At 47.9% G+C, this 17,185-nt stretch overlaps 1 long non-coding RNA gene across 1 annotated transcript; it reads left to right on the plus strand.

Annotated features, from left to right (window-relative positions):
- The first annotated feature begins 3,020 nt into the window (after nt 1-3,020).
- LOC104860743 lies at nt 3,021-9,127 on the plus strand. Its single transcript, XR_779790.1, has 3 exons — nt 3,021-3,657; nt 6,845-7,171; nt 8,249-9,127. It is a non-coding gene; the product is annotated as an uncharacterized LOC104860743 (long non-coding RNA).
- The last annotated feature ends 8,058 nt before the right edge of the window (nt 9,128-17,185 follow it).

A 17,185-nucleotide genomic window follows, 5' to 3' on the forward strand; every position in this document is an offset into this window, starting at 1 on the left:
TACTGTTTGTAACCATTGTAGCTTTGTAGTAGAATTTCAAATCTGGGGAGCAGGGGTGTAGCTCAGTGGAACTGCACCTGCTTCATAAGTGCAAAGTCCTCAGCTTGGTCCCCGGTACGGAGAGAAAAACATTTTTTTTCAAATCTGGGATTGTGATGCTTTCTGCTTTGTTATTTTTCCCAGGATTGCTTTTGCTATTCTGGGTCTCTCCTAGTTCCATACAAATTTTAGGATTGTTTTCTCTAGATCCGTGAGGAATGCTGTGGATATTTTGATTGAGATTGTTTTAAATCTCCGTGTCAGTTTTGGAAGTACCAACATTATCTTTATTTGTTCTGCCTATCCAGGAACATGAGATATCTTTCCATTTTCTGATGTCCTCTTTGATCTCCTTTTATCAGAGTGATGTAATTTTCATTGGGGGGGTCTTTCACTTCCTTTCTCTTGTTATAGAGGTATCAGCTGTGACCCCACTTACGGGCAAGGAAAAGGATCAAACCTTTCCGTCCCTGCACATCTGTGTATACTTTTATTTTTTTGAACCATGTTATCTATATAGTCTATTGCAAAAATTAAGTTTTAAAAAGCGAGAGAGTCAGACATGAGCCTCACCCCGTAACTAGTCACATTTGTCTGAGGCCTTAACTTTAATAACACAGCAACCTAAAATTACCTCACTTTTTCTGCAAGGGCCTATAAGAATATGTAGAACCACAATCCTTGCTCTACACATAAAGACGGAAGCCCAGAGCAGGGGTGTGGGTGGGTGGGGGTAGCTGAGCCCCTCCGTCCTGGATCAACTAGAGAATGAAAATGACGGAAGCATCTTTTATCAGCCATTCAACACACTGCAAGTCATAATACATATGGCTTGCCCTCTTGGGGTTCACGTTCTGGGAGGGGAGGGGACAAGACAGACGCTCACACAAGCACGTAGCACACATCACAGTAAGCTCTGGGTAGGAGAAGAAACAGAGGGAGTGACCGGCACAGTTTTGGGGTAGGTGGACAGAGAAGGCTCCAGGACAGAGGTGAGAGGACCTCTGAAGTCCGCATCTTTGTCAGGATACCCGACTCATAGTTTCAGAGCTTCAGCTCCTAGTAGTTGGCCCGTGGCTTTGGGCCTAAAGCGAGGCAGAAACATCACGATGGAGCAGAACTGCTCACCTCATGGCCAGGGGGTAAAAGAGAGCAAGGCAGAAGCCCGGGTCCCTCTGCCCTGTTCCAGGGCACATCCCCAGTGACTAAGGCCTCCCCAGCCCCCCACCTCTTAAAGGTCCTACGGCCTCCCCAGAGCTCCACTCTGGAAGGCCAGTCCTGTAACACATGGGCCCCTGGGACACTTAAGTTCCAGAGCAGAGCAGGCTCAATTGTTGAAGAGGAGGTTGAGAGCATAAGAGAAGAGGAATCTTATGAGCCCAAAACCGGTGCTCTGAGAATGAAATGTCACTCCTGGGCTCCTTCTGCATCGGCCCAAGAGCCGTGGAGCAGGCCACGGGAGCCCGGTGTGGTATCAGCAGGTCGGAAAGAGCGCTCGGGAGGACACATCCCCTTGGCCTCGAGACACTCCCAGCCCGGTGGAAGAAGCGACAGGGATCCAAAACAAAGCAGAGTGCCTTGGAAAGGCATGGGAGGAAGGACGAGGCACTGAGCTGAGTGTGATTTGTTCAGCAGATGGCAAAGTGGCAGAGACCGAATGGGGCGGGGTTGAGGAGAGCTCCTTGGCTTCTGGAGAGAGCCCAACCTTGGTTCTAGGCTCGGCAAGGCTTTGATTGCAGCTCTGCCATGTGGTGGTGGGAAGCATTGAGCGCGCTATTTTTTCTCTTTGATCCTCAGTTTTCTAACCTGGGACTCGTGCGTGACCCCTACCCCTGGTGTGGCAGCCAGCGTTACAGGAAGTGAGACACATGGGGGTCTTTGGAGGAAGAGAAACACCTGTGGCCCACCGCCCGGGAGAGGACAAGGTGGCCCAGTGGGCAGCACTGGTGGGATTAACGGGGGGCTGTGGCTGCCAGCTTGGCTGGCTGGGTAATGACCAGCTTGGAGCCTCTGAACAGCAGCCCAAACCTCTACCCTATTATTAGCAGTCTTAATGGGATGATCAGTGGGTTTGGTGGAAACCACATACCACCGTGGTGGAAGCCAGCAGGATTTGTGAAATGCCTGTCCCAGGACCTTGGAGCAGATGTCATTCCCCCGGGGCAGCCAGTTTTCAAAGGACCCAGGCAGAATCTAACCCTTAAGGATTAACTAACTGCCAGACCCTTCACTTTATCTCCTGATGTGGCAGAGATAAAAGCAAGAGGTGGGCTGGGGATTTAGCTCAGTGGTTCTACTGTCTGCCTCGAAACCCAAGGTCCCCAGTTCAATCCCCAGTATCAAAAAAAAGAAAGAAAAGAAAAGCAAGAGGGAAGCACCTGGGGAAGCACCTCCAATAACCCGGCCAATCCCGTGAGCAGCAGAAGCAGGAGGACAGGTCAACCGTGTACAGGTCACAGGTACATGTGGGGCATGTCCCAAACCACCAGTACCAACCGGGACTCAGTCACAGCTCCCAGACCTTGGAACTGTGGCAGATTTAACCTGCAAAGGGTCGAACAATTTCAGACGTGGATGACGGTCTCTCTCTTTCTAAATAAATTTGAGGGTGAAGAAGAGGACTGGGCGTTCGGAGGTCACGCAGCCAGTCAGTGATGGATGCGGACAAAGTCAGGGCTCCCGAGTCCGGGTGCAGAAGAGTCGCTCTTTGGCCACACCCTTTGGCTCTTGGGCTCCTGTGAGGGTGGGGGACCCCTGCTGGGGGAGGAGCGTGTGACAGCCTCGCTTCCTGCCTGCGCCTCCTCCCAATGGTTGGGGTGGGGGCAGCTCCTGGGTGCTGCTGCGGCATCTCCACCCCTGGCTCTAGTCAGGTTCGTCTCTGTGAGCTGTCATCCTGCCCCAGCCCGTCACCCCATGCACCCTGCTTCCTTTACGTCTCCTGCTGGGGATTGCATTCCCTTCCTGTTGGTCTTCGTTACCCTGGGACCCCTTGGCCGAGAGGCCTTCCGCAGGGCGGGAAGGGTCAGGACCCCCTAAGACCTGAGCTCAGTTCACACCGTTCCCCTACTGATTTCCTTTCCACAAAGACCAGCCCCTTCTGGAGTTGCTCATACTTATTTACTTTTCATCCAACTGTAAGTTATCACACCGAATGCTGAGAACTACAGAGGGCCATCAAGGCCCTGTCCTCCGGCAAGCAGCTGGCCAGGTCACAGGGCACAGACGGGCAATCGAGCCGCTGCGACCTGAGCTATGGAAAACAGGAGAACATGCGCAGAGATGGGGAGGTGTGGGCGGCCCGGTTCTCCGCCGTGGAGCTACGCGCAGTTCTACAACGCAGACTGGAAAGGGGCAAAAGATAACGTCAGAGGTCACCAGCAGCCAGATCACAAAGAAGGTTCTGTATCTACCCAGGGAGGCTGCTTCTTTGTTTGCTTGTTTTCTAACTTTGGGCCACTTTCAAATTTGAGGGCAAAGTCAGAATTCCCTGTTAGAAAGATGGCACTGATCAAGTGGGCAAGGCCGGGGGAAGGGAAACCAGCCAGGAGGAATTTGGGGCAGCCCGGGATGGGTACAAGTTGCTGAGCCAGGAGACAAGAGCTGGAGCTCGGACTGGAGGTAGGCAGACACCCAGGAGAGAGGGGCAGGGAAACCTTGGAGGGAAGAGGTCCTCAGAGGATGAAACTCCCTGGTGTGCCTAACAGTGCCCCAAGGATTGGATGTGCAGTTACTAAGGTTAACAGGATGCCTCTCTGCCCAGGGCTCGGGGGGCACAGCGCAGGAGCCAGTGTCGGGTGAGGTCCTCTGGGGGTGCGCGATGCCGTTGGCCTGGAGACCTCACGGGCAGTTCTGAGAGGCAGGAGATGGAAGAGAGCACAAGGCTATCAGATCAGTGAGTGGGAGAAGCACTCCGCCAAGACGGGGTGCCATGACCTGCCTTCTGGGAGCCTCATCTAGGAATAAGAGGAAGAACCAGCAGCCTCCCTCCCTCCCACTCACAAGCCATGCCCAGGGCCATCCCTTCACTGCACAGACTCCACCCCGACTTGGCCCATGCCTCTCGTCCCAGCTACTCAGGAGGCTGAGGCAGGAGGATCACAAGTCGGAGGCCAGCTTGGGCAGCTGAGCAATTTAGCAGGATCCTGTCTCAAAATATAAGGAAGGGGTCAGGGATGTAGCTCAGTGGCAGAGTACTCGCCTCACATGCACAAGGCCCTAGGTTCCATCTTCGACACTGCAAAAGGAAGGACGAAGGCAGGGGAGGAGGGAAGGAGGGACAGGAGGAAGCTGAGTCAGGGTGACACAGCTTGCTCTTGCTCATCTCACAGCGCTGTGGGGGTGCTGAATCACGCACCAAATAGTCACACTCACCAACGGCGCCGGGGCACAAGGGATTTTCACGCTTTCCATCCAGTCCTGTTGAGCCAGCATCTGCTTCGTGTGTGTAGGAGCATGCAGGGTACTGAAGCCTTCGCACTGAGCTACATTCCCAGCCCCTTTCTTTATTTTTTGTTTATTTATTTTTTTGGTACTGGGGATCAAACTCGGGACCTTGCGCTTGCAAGGCAGGCGGCGGAACCACTGAGCTAAATCCCCAGCCCCCTTTCTTTTTTATTTTGAGACAGGTTCACACTAAGTCACTGGAGCTGGGCTTGAACTTGGGATCCTCCCGCCCCCCAGCCTCCCAGGGTGCAGGGATTACAAGTGTGCAGCACCATGCCCAGCTGCCCGGTGGACATTTTAACCCCTAAGATTAAATCCCCTCAGAAGCCCAGGTGCACCGACCCTCCTCCCATCCTGTGACTTTGGCAGGCTGTGTGGACACAGCCAGATCTGAGCTGCCTGACAGGGTGGCTGCAGGCCCCAGGCCCTGCGCCTAAAACAGCAAGCAGGAACCATGGTGCCTTCTGGAGTCCGGAGGCATGGTAGGGACAAAGGGATGTAATTCACCTCAATAATCATTCTGAAGAGTGATTACATGGTTAAAATGATGAAGCGTGTCTTGCATTATTGATTACGCTTCTTATTACTTTTTCAGAGGAGGCTGCTAAGAAAAATCTAAATTCTGGGCTGGGGATGTAGTTCAGTGGCACTGGGCCTGCCTCGTAAGCCCAAGGTCCTGAGTTCAATCCCCAGTACCAGAAAAACTAAATTCCATGTGCCTTGGCGCTGGGGCTTGTTCAGTACTCCCGCTGCACGCCTTGTCCTGTGCACAGAGAAGAGTCTGGAAGCAACTCCTCTACTACATGTGTGTGCTATTATAGGCCTCATGACAGACACGTCTCTGGGAAGCCACGTGTAAGCTAAACTGTCCCCAGGGGTGGCCCAAGCAGAGTGTCACAGAAGCAGCTCCATCACAAACAGGCGACACAGGCACTTGCTCTGACACTCGGCTCTGTCCCTTGGATTTGCCCAAGGCTCCATGTCTTGGGCAGTGATTTCTGTCACAGCCTCCGGCCACAACTCCACTTGCTCTCAGACAACTTGGCAGACGGGAGTCTGTGCTGGTCAGCAGAAAGGGCTTCCGGTTTCCCAAGCGGCTTTCAGCAAACAGAGATTCCGGGGGAGTCGAGAAAGCCTCTACTCAGCGGTAGAAACACCAAGGCCCAGAGAGTAAGTCCTCTGGGTTATGTGACAGAGCACACGTGCAAGAAACACACATACTCACACTTTAGTGAATGTCAAATGAAGAAAAATAAATAGCCAGGTGCGGCGGCACACGGCTATAACCCCAGACCTCTAGGAGGAGGAGGAGGTGAAAGTTAAGGCAGGAGGGGTCACGAGTCCAAGCCCAGCCAAGGGACTTAGCGAGACGGAGACCCTGCCTTAAATAAAAATGTACAAAAGGGCTCGGGATATAGCTCAGCGCAAAGACCCTGGGTTCAATCCCCAGTACCAGAGGAAAAAAGAAGAAAAGAGAAAGAGAAGAAGGGTACAAAGGGGAAGGGAAGGCCACAGGCATGTACTATGCACGATAAATACGTACTGATAAAAATTAAAATACAAAAAATAGCAAAACAGGTCAGGGATGTAGCTCAGTGGTGCCACAGGCTTCCTCGCAAGTGTAAGGTCCTGAATTTGATACCTGGTACAAAAAATATCTATCTATCTATCTATCTACCTATCTATCTAGACACCTATAGATAGATAGGTAGATAGATATCAAAATAAAAAAAAATTTTGCCCTTTCACGGTCATTTTGACTTTGGAGAAGAGCCAGAAATCACATGGTGCCAGATCTGGTGAATCAGGTGGATTGAGGGCACTGTAATGCTTTTTTGTTTGTTTGTTTGTTTTTTAGGGACAGGGTCTCACGACGTAGTTGAGACTGACCTGGAACTCACTATGTAGCCCAGGCTGGTCTCGAACTCACAGCGATCCTCCTGCCTCAGCCTCCCGAGTGCTGGGATTACAGGTGTGCGCCACCACGCCTGGCTTGTAATGCTTTTATATGATAGAAATCGCTGTAAGTGATTGATCGGGGCCAGGAGATCAAAAAATATGGTGACTTTAAATTTGAAAATGTGTTGCAGTAAAAGACTATTGTCATCAGCCCCTCAAGTCCTCCCTCTTGCTTCAGATTTGTTCTTGGCAATGTATCTTTTTTTGTGTGGTTTTTTATTTTTTGGTACTGGGGATCGAACTCTGGTCCTTGCACTTGCAAGTCAGGCTCCAGAACCACCGAGCTAAATCCCCAGCCCGGCAATGTGTCTCTTATTGCAATAAATCATCTAGCTTACATAGTCACCATATTTCTTACCATTCCTTGTATAATGTTGTGCATCTTTTATTACCTTTTTGGCAGCTGGTGAAATATGGCAAGGACATTTTCTTGTCAGTGATTATGATCTAAAATAAGGAAAGTGCCAGAGTGTAACCCTCCTAGCAGGGGGAGTTAGAGCCAAGCCTGAATGCGTTCATACCACAGAAGAGGAAGTTTGAGAAAAACAACCATCTCTTTTTGGCGTGAGCCTCCACAAAAGGGCCCAGGAGCGGCCGCCCAACCTCCACAGCACCTAGTAAACTGGGAACACCCATAAGCATTTTAAATAAATGGAAAAATAAGCAAATACACATCATCTTGCTATAGGGCCTGTGACACAGGACTTCCAGATAAGCCAAAGGAAACCTGGTAGGTATCTAAAATGGTGAGCGTGTTCTCTACAATCCAAGAGTGAATTCCAGGAAAAATGGGGGTTAGGAGTAGGAAGAATTTATTGAGAGGAAAAAAAGCTTCCGTCTGAAAAAGAAAAAATGGGGACTGGAAAGTGGGTTGCTCGCCCACCCTGCTCCTGAAAGGCGTTTTATTGAGTAAAGCCAGGAGGTGGGGTAGGTACAAGGTGAAGCAAAATTATAGCTAAGTAATAAGATTACAAGTATAGTCACTTGGGTGATATTGATCCAATGGGAAATCACAGGGAGGAACAAAACTATGATCAACCAATAAGATTACAGCAAGTAAGGCTGGGGATGTAGCTCAGCGGCACTGCACCTGTCTGGCAAGTGCAAGGTCCTGGGTTCGATCCCAGGTACAAACAAACAAACAAATTACAAGCATAGTCACTTACGTAATATTGATTAAATGAGGATCAAATGGGGAAGCTAGTCATGTAGCAAGGAATGAACAAGGATTGCTGGAAGGAAGGGGCTGCGGAGGTTTTGGTCCCCACCCAGGTGACTGATGCCCTATTAGAATCTCAATAGCTGCTGTTACTTCCCAGGGGAGTATGAGGGTGTAGTTGTTTCTTTTTTGAATCCTGGCCTCGAGTAGATGAGCCTCAGGCCACAATTGTCTTCCGTGCTGAGAGCCCAGCCCTGCCTAACTGCCATATAGTCTTTTCTAACTGGTTTAGCTGTGTACAATAATCTCAAGTATTCCCCATAAAACTGGGATTGGGCGGGCTCCGTTCTCATAATTGTCCAAGGAGCTGTTACCTTGGTAAATCCATTATGATTTAGCACAGCATTTTTACGAGCCCATCTCCTGGGCACTCTAAATAACCAGGGCAGTTACTAGTGTTAGTCTCATGCCGGAGAAGAGGGGTGCTGGGTGTGGTGGTGTACACCTATAATCCCAGCACTCTGGGAGGCTGAGGCAGTAGGATTTAGTGATTTAGAGAACTTGTTTTAAAATAAAAAATTAAAAGGGGCTGGGGGTCACAAAAGCCCTGGTTCAATCACCAGTGCCCACCCTCCTTATACTTATCAGGTTGGAGCTGAGGCTGAAACGGAGAGAGAGTCTGACCTTGACCACAAAGTCATAACAACTGCTCCACCTTCACTTGAGCAGTTTGTACTGTGCTGGTAAATGTTTAATCTCCAACACTGGGGTGGGGGGGGCTGCTCGGAACCCTGACTCGCAGCGTCTGCTGACTTCTCCCGTGAATATTCCTACCATGGCCGAGGTGACACCTCTGACTGTGACGTCACTGAACACAGACCCTCGGGATCCACTCCAAGGCTCACACAGGCTGCCTCCCCCGCCCCAGTGACTTTCTCTCCACCTGAAGTTCACTCCCGGAGGCCAGGCACCTCTCCCGGCCTGCACCGTGTGGGCCCTGAGACTCCACGGAGGCGTCTGACCCGGTTGCTCCTTCTCCCGTCTCCTCGCCTGTCAGTGCTCTTCTCTGGCCTGGGAGAGCCTCGGGGACATCTGCACCCCACGTAAGGCCTGGGGAAGAGCCACGGCCGGTCTTGGGCCCTCAGCATCTCCTGCTCCACGGTCTAAGGCCAAGCTGAGGATTCTCTGTGTCCCAGAGTCCCAGAAGGTCTGGGCTGCCACCTCCATGGGGGTCAGCGGCAAAGATGGAGGTGGCAGATGAAAGGAGTCTGACCCTCGGGCCTGCGGGGGCCATTTCTTCAAAATCGAACTGGCTCAAATCCAAAACTATGAAGAACCTGGAAAGCTGGCTGCTGCTGATACTTCCCAGGGCTACAATTCTGGGTGGTACTTTCCCATAAACATTTTGCTGGAATTTTCTGCCCTGGCTCCTACGAGGTGTGGGCAGACATTGAAACTGCAGATCACAGGGAGGTGCAGAAAAGATGGGCTTTGGCGCCATCTGCTGGATACTTTCGTTTTTGCACAACATGGATAAATTCGATGAATTTAACCGTAGAAATGTTATATTTTGTTCTTTGATATATATGTGTATATATAGTCAATCTTGAAAATCCTTTGTTAGAAGAAACACAAAAATATAAATTTAATGAGCCATTGGTTAGATACTTGCCCCCTACTGGAGCATTTTTCAAATCTGCTATCAAACATAAAGGGCTAGGTTTTATTGGGGGTTTTTGTTTTTAATACTGGAGATTGAATTCAGGGCCTTCACACTGAGCTATATCCCCAGACCTTTTTTTTTTTTTTTTTTGAGACAGGGTCTCACTATGTAGTTGAGACTGACCTGGAACTCACTATGTAGCCCAGGCTGGTCTCGAACTCACAGTGATCCTCCTGCCTCAGCCTCCCGAGTGCTGGGATTACAGGCATGTGCCACCACGCCCGGCTTAGACCTTTTTTAAATTTTTTATTTTGAGGCAGGTTCTCAGATAAGTTGCTACATTGCCCAGGCTGGACTTGAACTTGTGATCCTCCTGCCTCAGCCTCCCAGAGTGTTGGGATTACAGGCACACACCACCATGCCTACAGGAAAAGGTTGAATTTTAATCCTATTTACTTTTCACCCTCTAGGCTGCCCTCCCTTACAAACACAGCCTCAACTCGGGATGTCTCAGCTTATGATTTCTGGGTTTTATGATGATACAGAAGTAGTACTCCATTACTTGATTGCACATTCCAGCAACAATTGAAAAGTGAAAAACAAAACAAAACAAAACAAATGCTGCTTTCACTTTACAGGTGTGAAATAGGGGTGAATTTAACAGAAAACAGGTAAGACTTCCCACATGCAAAACTACAGAACAGCTGTGACACTTCAAATTAGGGTGCACATTTGGTGCCCCCACTTTTACTCCACACCGTGCTACAGACTTTAATAAGCACGTGAGCAGGAAAAAAATAGAAGTTATCCTATACTGGAAAGTAAGGAATAAAACTGTCTTTTCCACACAGACAGTGTAACTGTGTAGAATATCCTAGGAAATCCGGAGTCTTTTAGAACTAATACGTGAATGTTAGCAGTCACGAACACGAGACTAATAATATACAGAACTCAATTGCACAAGCTAGCAGCAATCAGAAATTGAAAAAAAAAACACATCGTTTTCAATTTAAAGATGTGAAATATATAAGGCTGGATTTTAGTAAAGCACACACAAGACGCCCTGCACTCCAAACCAAATAGCTAGAGATGGTGGTACAGGCCTGTAATCCCAGCACTGGGAGGCTGAAGCAAGAGGATTGCTGAAAGGTTCAAGGCCAGCCTGAACTACAGAGTGAGACCCTGTCTAAAAAAACAAAACAAAACAAAACCATAGAAGGATTTTAACAGAAATTAATAAATACCAAAGTAAATAGAGATACCATGTTTGCAGAACAGAAGACCCAGTGGTGTTAAGGTGCCAGTTCTTTCTAAATCTCAAAGTCTACACAAAATCTCAGCAAACTTTGATATTGAACTTAACAAGCTGTTCTAAAAATCATGGAAATTCAAATATTTTAAATAAGCGAAGTATTTTGGAAAAAAACTGGCAAAGTTGGAGGACTTGTATAACCCAATTTCAAGATTTATTATAAAGATACAACAGACACGACAGTATGATATTGGTAGGAGACTAGATCACCAGAATCTGCTGAGAAAAAGATGTACATATATAATATGGTTGGTTAATTTTTTATAAGGATGCACATAAAGGATAATCATTTTTGAAAATTGGTGCTGAAATAAGTGGATGATCATATGTAAAGACAAGGAATCTCATATCTTACTTGATAGCATAAAAATATTTCATCCAGCTGGGCATGGTGGTGCATGCTTGTAATCCTAGCACTTTGGGAGGCTGAGACAGGAGAGTCGCAATTTAAGCCCAGCATGGGCAATTTAGTCAAATCCTGTGTCAAATAAAGGGAGGGGCTATTCAATCCCCAGTAGGAGAAAGAAAGGAACTCAAAATAGATCTTAGAACCCAGTGTAAATGCAGCAGCTATAAAATGTTGGAAGACACTCATAAAGCTTCTTCTTGAGCCAGATAGCATTTAGGCGTAGGGGCCGCGTGTCCATCCTGACCTCTCACCTGCGTTTTAGCACAAAAGCAGCTGTAGGCTAACGAATGAGTGGGCCTGGATATGTTCCAATAAAACTTTATTCACAGTAACAGGCAACTGGCCTGCGGCCCGCTGTGTACCGACTCCTGTTCTAAAAGGAAGCACCGAGTAAATCTTTGTGACTCTGGATTAGACAGGTTTCACTGATGTGAGCTCTACTTGCACAGTAACTAAGCATTGTTTTCATTGGCTATGGAAAGACTGGCAGGCAAGAAAACGAATGTGTGAAGGAAACAGTTTTAAAGATATCCACAGTCCTCTCAGAGCAGGAAGCCGGACACAGCACACCAGGCCACATGGGGGAGGGGAGGCAAAGTGACGCGGTGGTATCGGGCGCCCTCCCGCCACAGGAACACGACAGCGACACCCACATCTTGAAGGCGAAGAGTTTAGTTTGGGTCACGGTTTCAGCAGATTTAGTCCATGCTGCCCTGGCTCCAAGGCACAAATGTTGCAGTGGAAGGGCCTGCAGGTGAAAGCTGCCCATTCCATGGTGGCCAAGAAGAAGGAGCCAGGGAGGGAGGCGCACCTTCCACAGGCACCAGGTCCTGCCTCCCCCAACCAGAGCCCCTTCTACCAGCACAGTCAGCAGCGCCCTGTGATCTGATCACCTCCGAAAGTGTCCACCTTTCCGCACACGAGCCGAGGGGGACATTCCAGATGTAAACCATGACAGGGACAGCAACGGGGTCTTGCTGCACGTGGTCTTTACGGAAAGAACAGTGAGGCCAGGTAAGCAGGCCGGACAGGCTGTAAATGGGACACTGCAGGGGGCTCAGGGGTCAGAGGGCAGAGGGACAGTGGCCCAGAGTGTGACAGCCCAGGCAGGAAGTGGCTCTGACTGTGGGCTCTGCGTGGGTCGATCTGTACTTGAAGGGCCACCTCCCAGGCCTGGCTTCTACTGCCTCGGGCAGAAGCAAGGCTTGGGGCAGAGCCCCTCCTGCCCAGCAAGGCCCCGGGTGTCGGAGTGATATAGGATGAAAGATACATGGACCTCCAGATAATATATGGGAAATATTATAACTCCCAACCTGCTAGATGTCCAACACACCGAGTTCGTGTTCTCTAAAATCGAAGAATGAATTCTAGGAACAAAAGACGTTAAGAACAGAAATACTCTATGGAGAGAAAGACAGCTTCTGCCTAAAAGAGACAAAGGGGTCCCCAGTGGATGCTTCTCAGTTTTATAGAGCAAAACCACGAGGTAAGGCGGGTATAAAGTAGGACAAAACTATGGTAGACCGATAAGATTACGAGTATAACGCTCAGGTAATATTGACTAAGTGGGGATCAATTCCCCGGTGTTGCAAGTCACTTGGCAAGCATACATGGACCAAGGACCTTTTCTGGAAAACATGGTGTGTCAGTTTATTTTTCTCTTATTTCTAAGACAAAATACCTGACACCAGATGTTGGAATGGACAGGGTTTATTTGGCTTACAGTTCACAGAGGCTTCAGTCCACAATCAGCCAACTCCAGGGCAGGGAGGACAAACAGGCATGGCAGAGCACAAACAACATGGCGCACTCAAGGCAGCAAGGGTAACAAGAGTTAACAGAGTCTCCCTGCCCCTCTTATCCAGGATACTCAGGGTGGGCAGCACTCACACCCTTAATCCCAGTGCCCTTGAGCCTAGCATTGCATCGTGAATCCCTTCCAGCTTCACACACTGTAGAGCAATCCTATGACCACAGGAGGCTCTGGGGGGACATCTAGACCCAAGCCATAACACATGGGTCAGGGACCTTTCCTGGAGGGGATGGGTTAAGGTCCTGGTCCCTCACCCAGGTGATCGATGCCTATTTAAAATATCAAGAACTGCTGTTCATTCCTTGGGGAAGTATGTGGGTGTAGTTAAAGCTCTTTGTCTTGAAGCCAGTTTTTAATGAATGCACCTCCAGCCGCTGTTGTCCTCTGCACTGATTTCTTTGAGGGACCAGCCCTGTCTGATTGTCTATATTTCTAACTAACTTAGCGGTCTACCACATTCCCCCCTCTGAAGAAGTACTTCTAACTGCTGTGAGGATGCAAGGGACAAACTGTTCTGACAACTTCTGGTTGACAAGGGGCATAGCTGTGATCAGCAGTCACAGATACTCCACAGATGGTCTATCTCGAAGCCCTCGATAGGCCCCAGGCAGTCCCAACTTGGGTAGCCGTATGGCTTTAAATCTGGTGGAGACAAGACCAGAGAAACAGTTAAGAACGCATGGGCCAAACAATAAGATCAACAAGACGTGCCGAATATACCAACAAAGGTTTTCATCAGGAAGAACCAGTACTAGCCTCCCACAAAGAGGATAAGGAGAAGGTCCAGGGGATTTTAGAATCTAATGTGGCATTAACCTGTCATTTAATATCTTGAAGAGCTCTCCAGATGTTATCAGAAGGATCAGGAACATACACACAATATTCAGCTTTTATAATGGCACAGGTACCCCCCAATGCTGCTGTTAGAATGTCTAATGCAGTCTGATTTTGGAAGACAGCTTGCCACCCACTGAGTGTTACTAACTGTGTTGCATGACACCTTCTAACCCCGGGGAAGGGGTAAAGACAGAAGCCAAATGTTGAGACCAGTGGAACACACCTCCAGATCATCAACGTCGCAGGCAGGGTAAGTGTGCAGGTTTGCTGATACCTTTGACCCTCCTCCCTGTAACCACACAAATCTCCCTGTCCACCTAGGGGATAGTCAGGGCCACAGATTTGGTCCCACAGGACCACTGAGTGCCACTGGGGGCTTCCCTTCTAATTCCAGGGTGATTAAACTACTGTATGTATACACTGTTCAGGGGGTGTGTGTTCCAAGTATTTAGTAGAGCTAGGCCAACGAGAAGAGTGATTTTTCTGTTCCCAACATAAATGGGCCTTTCTACAAAGGTGTCCTATACTGGGGGTTAATCACATATAGTCATCCCATATCTGAAAATAGCCATCTTGATATCTATGGTTGTTGACCCTCATGATAGGACCCTTACTCTTTCTTAGTAGGGGTTTTACTAGAGTCTGTAGAGAGGCTTCAGTGGCATTGTTAGAAAAAATCGGATTATGTCCAGGATCATTAAGGGTGTTGTTTATGGGCCACTCAGCTACCTTGTAACAGTGGACTAAACTATGAACCATGGATTGCTTTCATGTCTCATCAATGTAGTCTTGCAGTTGGTTCCAGCTGTCTCCTTGAAGTGGGGATAGCCACCAAGGAAGTCCTTGATGTCCTTGACAAGGGGAGCAGGCCACATATCCAGCAAGATGTTTGTGGTAAGGACTCTGCACATTCCTGTGCCCATATTAGAAAGGAATTGCACTCCTTTAAGTGGTAATTAGTATAAGGACTAAGAGTAGCATCTTAGATTAGTTAACTGAAGGTTTTTCTTTCTCCTTGAATAAGAATTTTAAGTCGTCTATAGGGTCACAGGAGTATTTGGATGGCTGCTCCCACTCAGAGAGGTCTCTGGTTCCCAGGGCTCAAATTGGGCATGATGCACCCAGGAGTCCAGCCTGCTACCCTGATAGCTGATGGAGTTGACAGGATCACAGAGTATGGTCCTTTTTCAAGTTGATTCTAGGGAAGATGATGAGGGAAGATATTTTAAATCTCTGGGGTAGAACATAGGATTCTTTTTTTTTATATACCTAGGATCGAACTCAGGACCTTGCAATTGTGAGGCAGGCAGTGGCACCATTGTGCTAAATCTCTGGCCCAAATCCCCTTTTCTTTAGGCTGATCTTCTGTTAACTGTTAAAAAGTCCGTTGGAAGCTGGGTGTGGTGGTGCACACGTGTAATCCCAGCACTCGAGAGGCTGAGGCAGGAGGATCAATGTGAGTTCCAGACCAGCCAGGGCTACATTGAGTTCCAGGTCAGTCTCAACTACATAGTGAGACCCTGTCTCAAAAAAAAAAAAAAAAGAGTCTGTTGGAATTTAGCTAGTGAGGTGACATCTTTTAGCAAGGCATCTGTTTCTCTACTGAAGAGAAAATAGTGAGAAAAGGGCATCCATAAGGCATTTCAAATGAACTGAGGCCTAGGATTTAAGGTACATTTCTTACTTTGATAAGAGCTATAGGTAGTAAGTGAGGTTACTGTAGGTGGGTCTTCTGAGCCATTTTGTGATGCTGTCTCTCCAGTGTCTTGCTCATTTTCTTCATCTTTCCCAATGATTGTGGCCTCCATGCGCAGTGGAGGTGATAGAGAATGTCCAGTGCCTGAGATGCACCCTGTGTAACTATTGCCTTAAAGGAAGGCCCATTATCACTCTGTTAGCTCTTAGGAAGTCTGAATATGGGAATGATTGCTTTACCACTTCTTGTAACCATTCTGTTCTACGAGGAAAGGTCTCAACCCAGTGTGTGAAAATATCCACCCAGCCAATAAGTATTCAAGTCCCTCGTTCTTTGGCATGAGTAAAATTGAGCTGCCAGTCTTTTCCAGGGTATTTACTATATACCCTCCATATGCCTAGAGGGACTATGGTCTGGTTAAGAGGATTGTTCTTGGGCTGGGGATTTAGCTCAGTGGCACTGTGCCTGCACTGCAAGAGCAAGGTCTTGAGTTCTGTCCCCAGTACCAAAAAAAGAGGATTGTTCTTTTGGCAGAGCTCACACCCCTTAACTATCTGTTCTATTGTCTGAGAAAGCCCCTTTCCTATGAATAACTTTGAGGCATCTGCTGGGTTTTGTCTCTCACCAAGAGAAAGGTTTGATGTAAAGACTTAATAATTTTCCATTGATTACCATGAGAAAGGAACAACTTATCATCATCTGACTATAACCACCCTGATGGAAGGAACTGACATTCATGGGAGAGAACCCATTCAATTTCTTTTTCTTTCTTTTTTTTTTTTTTTTTTTTTTTTTTTGTACTGAGGATCGAACTTGGGACCTTTTACTTGCAAGGTAACCCATTCAATTTCTTTTTCTTTCTTTTTTTTTTTTTTTTTTTTTTTTTTTTTTTTTTTTTGTACTGAGGATCGAACTTGGGACCTTGCACTTGCAAGGTAACCCATTCAATTTCTGACAGAGAATATTTGGGTCAAGTATGATCAAGGGACCCTTCCCCAATCAGGGGAGTCTAAATTGAGGGGGCCCTTGAGTAGCTTTTTTTGCTGCTGCATCAGCCAGTTGATGACCTTGAGATAGTTTTTAACTCCTTTTTGGTGTCCTTTACAGTGAATTACCACCACTTTGGAGGGCATATAGAAAAAGTTCACCTATCTTCCTATGATACCTTATAGGAGATTAATTGGCTGTCAGATAATTTCTTTCCATATGGTTCTGTGGGCAAGGAACACTAGAAAAGCGTACTTTGAACCAATATAAATATTGATTTTCTAGCCTTCACTGAACTGTAAAGCCCCGGTCACAGCTATGAGTTCTGCTAGCTGGGCACGAGTCCCAAGCACAAGGGAGGAACTTCCAACCATCCGGTGTAAGGTCACTATGGCCTTTCTTGTCCCATTTTCCATGAAGGATTTGCCATTACAGAAGAGGGTCAAATCGGTCAGTAAGGAGAGTGTCTAGTAAGTGTTCTGTGGTCGTGTATGTAGGGACCGTTACCTGTTCACAGCCACGTCTGTCAGTCTCAATTTCCTCCTCTTCTGGTAAAAGGAGGCTGGGTTTTAGGGCAAACGTCTCTTTATTTGAATGACTGGTCCTTCTAGAAGTAGAGCTTGGTATTTAAGAATCCAGTTGTCTGGTAGCCATAGGCTCTCTTTGGAAGAAGTCCTGCCACACTGTGGGATGTATATACAATGAGATCTTTGCCTAGCATCAGCTTGGATGCTTCTGGCACTAAGAGAGCTACTGCAGCTCTAAGCTCTAAGGCACACAGGCCATCACTTTGCCACAATGTCTAATTCATGACTCAGATCCCTACAGGCTGTTGAGCAGGTCCCCTATCCTGAGTAAGTGCTCCCAA

Source organism: Fukomys damarensis, unplaced genomic scaffold, assembly GCF_012274545.1.
Source record: "Fukomys damarensis isolate Sample0158 unplaced genomic scaffold, DMR_v1.0_HiC HiC_scaffold_10, whole genome shotgun sequence".
Taxonomy (NCBI): domain Eukaryota; kingdom Metazoa; phylum Chordata; class Mammalia; order Rodentia; family Bathyergidae; genus Fukomys; species Fukomys damarensis.